This window comes from Gossypium arboreum, chromosome 11 (assembly GCF_025698485.1).
Source record: "Gossypium arboreum isolate Shixiya-1 chromosome 11, ASM2569848v2, whole genome shotgun sequence".
Taxonomy (NCBI): Eukaryota; Viridiplantae; Streptophyta; class Magnoliopsida; order Malvales; family Malvaceae; genus Gossypium; species Gossypium arboreum.
In genome coordinates, this window is record NC_069080.1 from 22,417,222 (window position 1) to 22,423,698 (window position 6,477).

A 6,477-nucleotide genomic window follows, 5' to 3' on the forward strand; every position below is an offset into this window, starting at 1 on the left:
TCCTGCTTCTGCTTTTGAAGTCTTTGAGCGTAGGGTGGTGGTGGTTTCTTTACTGGAATTGGTTGATATATCTTCTATAGCAATTTTGCATCTAACGAAGTTGTTAGTTGATCAGAATTAACTGGTTCTGAAGTTACCTTGTCGGGTTTTGCAGATTCTAGTTCTGATGAAACTGGAATTTCAACACTCGGTTGAACTTTCTCTGAGTCTCAAGCATCAGCTTGCTCCTTTTCAGCTTTGATGGTGTTGGGCTCTACTGTCTTTCAACTCCTCAATGTCAACGTTTTGCAATGCTCCTTCCCCAGATTCCTCAGATTCTCCATATCACTAGGTAAAGCACCTTGTGGTCTTTCCTAAGTTCAATAGCAAGCTGGCCAACTTGATTTTCCAAATTCCTTAGAGTGGCGTTGTTTTTCGCCATGTATGCCTTCAATAAAATCTCTAAGCTATTGGATGATTCAGCTTGAGTTGGTTTTTAAACTTGTTGAGGGAAACTAGGCGGCTGGGTTGATCTAGGTTGGGCATAAGTGTTACTAGTTCCAGCCCCTTGGTTACTCCAGGAAAAATTGGGGTGATTTTGCCACGATAGGTTATAAAAATTGGATTGTAGTCTTTGCCTTCCTCGATTTTGGTTCTGGTTACCTATGTAGTACATGGATTTTAGGTTTGATGGACATTCTTCGAACAAATGTCCTTCCCCACAGTAAACATAGGCTATATTCTCAAATTGATTTGGTGGCTGTGCTGTAAAACTATTAGACCCATTAGTTGTAAGATTTTTTAACATTGAGGATATTGATGATACCTGAGATGAGAGTGAAGTAAGAGCATCTACTTCATGTATTCCAGCAACTCGTCTTCCTGACACTACTTGATTGGTTGGCCATTGATAATTGTTGCTGAAAATCCTCTCAATAATTTTATAAGCCTCATTATAAGACTTAAAAATGAGAGCATCGTTAGCAGACTCGTCCACTACCATCCTCGTGTAAGTTTTGAGACCATTATAAAACGTCTCAAGTTGGATGAATGTGGGACTCCATGATGAGGGCACTTCCGTAATAACTATTTGTACCTTTCCCATTCCTCATAAAATGACTCATCATTTATTTGTTGTAAGACAGTGATCTCATTCCTCAACTTAGCATTCTTGCTAGGTAGGAAATACTTCATGAAGAATCTTTCTGCTAACTCTTGCCAAGTACAAATTGAATTTGGTGGTAATGAGTTCAACCAAGCTCGAGCTCTGTCCCTTAGTGAATATGGGAACAACTTCAATCGTAATGCATCTTTGGGTACTCCGGCTAACTTGAAAAAATCGTTCACCTCCATAAATAGTCTTAAATATAGGTGAGGATCTTCAGTAGGCATTCCATTGAATTGGCCCATTATCTGAAGCATTTGGAACATAACTGGCTTCAACTCAAATTGTTGTGCCTCAATTTTGGGTCTCCTAATACATAGATTAAGATCATTAAATACTGACACGGCATACTGTCTTAAAGCTCTATCCCTATCATCAGTAATAAGGATAGGATTTTGAGCAAGGTTTGCTCCGTTTCCTTGATTTGGATTTTCAAAGTTCATCTCTTCAGTCCTTCTCTGATTTGCTTGTCTTCTTCACTGTCGAAAAGTTCGCTCAATCTCAGGGTCTATAGGGAGTAGGTCAATAATTCGGACAATACTCATAAACACCTAAAATAATCACGGAAAAATTAACTAAGTTAAAAATTAAACAGAAAAATAAACCAAAATGTAAACTAACAAATTCACAAAAAATGACTTTCTAAAACAATCCATGGCAACGGCGCCAAAAACATGGAACGGCGGAAATGTGCAAGTGTACACAATCGCAACAAGTAATAAAGTGACAAGTAAATGTCGAGTTATTGTATCCACAGGGACTATGAAAAGAATTATTTATGAATGTTATTTAAAACACTTTGGTGAAGAAAAATATTTTTGTTTGAAGAGGGTGACTAAAAACTAAGATTTTAAAATAAGTAAACTAAAGAAATAAATCTCAAATGCATGATTTCAAAATATGATTTAATCAAGATGACATAATTGTGTTGGATTAATTACATTTCTTTAACTTAGAATTATTAAGCTCATGCTTATTGTGTTACAAATAAATTCACGGCAACTCGGTAATTTGCTAACTTATGAACATACTCACCTACACAAATCCATTCATCTCTTAACATATCCCTATGTTAATTCAAATGATTAAACAGATTTTAATAAGCAAACATGTTATTGCACATACATACTCATTAAATTGAACTAATCTCTTGCACATCCCTATGTCAATTCAAATGATTAATTAAATCTAATGAGCACATAAAAGACTATGTGAGGTAACAAGGTATCCTTACCTTGAAACAGTTTAATCATATATGCAAGGCAAGTGTATCTCCAGATACATTGCTAATTTAACCTTCAGCTACCTTAAAAGAAAAAACATGCACTGATTAAGTATTGTGTCCATTAATTACAATTTCAATCCGTTTAAATAATTAATTTATTAGTTACCTAACAATCATAATGCAAGAATAACTTAGGCATGATTTTACTTAATCAGACATTTCACCGAGGCCTATAACAGCATAAACACAATTTTAATAATTTAAGCAGATGAAATGCAATCAGACCAACACGAATTAAATTCAAGCTAAGCTAATTAAATTAATCATTCCAACAACATAAATATTCATAGATATGTTCATCATAACAACAACAAATTTTTAAAGAGATAGGGAACAAGAATCAAATCCGGTGGTTTTCTGAGGCTTGACTAAATTGATCCGTTTTTCCTTCTTTGTTGTCATCGTCGATCAAGGCTTCTATGAACACTCAATTGCTGCTCTAAAATGGCTGAAGAAGAACCCTTTCTCAAGGGGAGAAATCGGGACAAGAGCAAGGGGTTTTGAAAGGAAAAATGAGTGGAGAAAGTGAGAGAGGAGAGAAGATATGTGAGTAAATTGAGGTGTGTTGAATGATCAGCCAAGGGGGTTTTATAGCTGAATGTGGCAGCTGAATTTTGCTAAAAATAGCAGCCAACGAGCCACCCCTTGGCCGGCCACCTATGTGGCAAAGTTGATGCTTTCAACTTTGCTAAATATGGCTTGGGGCAAATCCATAAGCCACAATTTGTGGAGGGGTTTGAATGCAACTTTGAAAAGCCTTCAAGGGCTTCTTTACAGCTTAATTAATCAGCTAATAAGCTGATTTGGGTCAGCATATGGACGGTTTTGGGCTGCCCAATCCTTGGCCGGTTCAATTCAATCGGTTCGGTTCAACTGGACCACTTTTTTCATAATTAATTAATAATAATTTATTTAGCCCAAATTAATTTGGGTATAAATTAAAATTAATTATATTATGAATTAATACACATAATTGGACTGTCTTAGGCTGGAAATAAATTCACCTCGATACTTCAAATTGTTTCTCGATTTTGTAGTTCTAGTAGTGTCTGCCGAGCTATTTTTTGCGCTTTGTGCAAATCTGTCGAAAATAACCAAAATTCATCAAAAATAATTATAAAATTAACATAAATTCAACATGTTCATATTTTAAGTGCACTTTAATTATTTTATAAAAATTAATTATTTTTCGACAAGAATTTAACCGAATTCGCATGAATTTAAGTTAAAAAGGGTAAAGTGTAAATTTTTGTGTTTCCAGGCCTATACGTCCATGTAGCCCACACGACCCAAAATGGCCTTAGCCTTGTGGATCTCACGGCCTAACCCAAAAATATCACACGCCCTTGTGGTTTACCTGTGTGGGCCCACACGCCAGTATGGCCCACACGACCCAATTCGGTCTGGCCCGTGTATCGCACACAGCTAGCCTTGTCGATCACACACCTGTGTTCGATCACACGGCTTATCACACAAGCAGCCACACGCCCTTGTGGCATCAACAGTTCCATTTTTTTGCTTTTCGCGAATTCTCGTTTTCAGTGATGTGGTTACACACCTGGTTCCGTTTCTTGTAAAAACACTTCTGAGCTCTCCAAGACCTATGAAACGATAAACCAACACCTATGAACTCAATTAATTCCAGCTACGGAAAACATTCTTATTAAACCGCAAATGTATAACTTGAAATACTAAGTCCAATGCCGATTCGAAATCTTACCAAGACGAAAACAACAATCTTACGTCCCCACATGCTATGAACCCGATTAAAGTCTTTGAGCAGCACCTAACGTAAGTAAAACGATTCCTCTATTAATTACTTAATAGAAAAAACCATAAGAACTAAGAAAAAAACCACTTACCAAACAAGGGAAACCCCCATTGCACGATAGAAAATGATTAAACAAAGAACAAAAAAAAAAAAGAAAAGGTAAGAAGAAGTGGATTTTGGCAACAAGAAGAGGGGGAAGAACAAATAGAAAAAATTGGCAGCAAGTGGGAAAGAGAACGACGGAGAGAAAAAAAATGAGAAGAGGAAAAATTTTGCCAAAACCGAAGGAAAATGTGAGAGTGAGAAGAGAGAGCCAAAATCTACCATCCACCAAATCGAGATAACTCTCTAATCCCATAATTTTCTCCCCAAATTCCTCTTAAAATCATCTAACCACTCCCATCAAAATCCCTTACTTTTCTCTCCAGACTTCCCACTACACCTCTACTACTTCGGCATTTCAGTTCAGCTCAAACACTACACGACACCATTAACAAAAATAATACTCCAGCTCAGCTCGAACCTAAGACCTCTAGCATTTTAACACACCACTTATTCCACCAGACTAGTAGGCCTATTCTAGCATATTTTACCAACATTTATTTATAAGCCTACTGACTAACAATAGGGCTTTCTTCACTTAAAACAAAAATTTCGCTCAAGACAAGTTTTGAACCCAAGACTTCTCAGACATCCCAGGACTCATAACCACTGATGCAGAGAGGTATTTTTGTGTCACAAACATACAGAAATAAATATAAGGTGTTTTGGGGGCGTTACAATGAACATGTTTTGTTAAATGATTTTTAATAAAGTTAGGGTTTAGGGATTAATTTGTTTAAATGATAAATTTCATGTATATTTTGTAAAATGAGGAAAAATATGGGTTGATATAGGTATAAGAAAAATTTGGCTAATATGGGTTTCAATAAAAAATGGTTGAATTTCAAATTTCGGGATTAAGGACTAAATTGTATTTCAAATTTCAGGATTAAGGACTAAATTGTATAAAGGTTAAAAAATTAGGGGTAATTTTGTAGTTTTACAATGAAATAGGTTATAAGTTAGAATTTATGATATTAAGCTATTGGTATAATTTAATTGAATGAAATTAGATCAAAAAAAAAATCAACTGGATATGAATCATCGATAGGCTAAAGTCTCGGATTAGCTTTCAACTTAGCTATAACAACCGTGGTGATTAAGGTAAGTTCATATAGAGATAAAAATTGTCATTTGATGTTTTAAATGAGTTATTATGAATAATTATGTGATTTTAATCTTAATTTTGTAGCTTATTTGGTAATTGATATTGTGGATTAAATTGTAACATTTGTATTGTAACACCCCAAACCCGGCCTGGACGTTATGGTCAAATCTGGCGAAGTCACATGAGAGTGTTTTAGAAAAATGTATTGACCTTCAAATTGATCCATTTATTACCTTTTACTCGGTTTGGGAATCTGAGTTCAAATTGATTTAACTCAAACCATCTCTTTTACGGTGAAGCTTCAGAAACCTAAATAATAAATTTAAGTAAAATCGTATTTATTTACGAAAACTTTAGTTTTTAGGAAAACTGTGTTTTGACTAGTTGCAGTTTAAATAATCACAAAATTGTAATAAGTCCCGAATGAAAACCAAACAGTCCAAGTCCAGAATTACATCAAAACTCCAAATAAATAATTAAAAATTGGATGTAATCGAAAAAACAGTCTAAATATTTACATGTGGCCACCCACGAATCCTCTGCCTTATCGATCCGTCAAGTCCGGGGATTACTTACATAGATTAAACAGAGAAGGGTGAGTTTTCACAACTCAATATGTAATCCCCACAGAAGAACATGCATACAATTATTCATCAGGTTATAATCAGAATCAGTCTGGGCCGGAGCCACTTACAGAAATCAGTGTAGGCCTTGGCCCACTCAGATGTAGAATTGGACATATATATTAGGGCCTTGGCCTATCCCAGATATAGTATGCAGAACAGTACAGATTGAACAGGGTCCTACCTGCCAGCCTCTACACACCAACTCTGTTCAACCCTGCACACTATGTGGGGATAAAATCGACCCACCCATCCCTACACACCATGCTGTACCGAAAGCGGCACATAGTCAGATAGTTGCAGCTATATCGCCAAATATCAGGCTTAGGGGCCTTTCAAAATAAGTCCTCCATATACATTAATCCAACCCCAATGCAATGCAGCATACAATACATAACATGCAATTATGCAATTAATAGATTATACATACATATCGGTCAACAT

At 35.8% G+C, this 6,477-nt stretch overlaps 1 non-coding gene across 1 annotated transcript; it reads left to right on the plus strand.

Moving 5' to 3' along the window:
- The first annotated feature begins 1,036 nt into the window (after window positions 1–1,036).
- LOC128284840 (small nucleolar RNA R71) lies at window positions 1,037–1,143 on the plus strand. Its single transcript, XR_008275260.1, has one exon. It is a non-coding gene; the product is annotated as a small nucleolar RNA R71 (small nucleolar RNA).
- The last annotated feature ends 5,334 nt before the right edge of the window (window positions 1,144–6,477 follow it).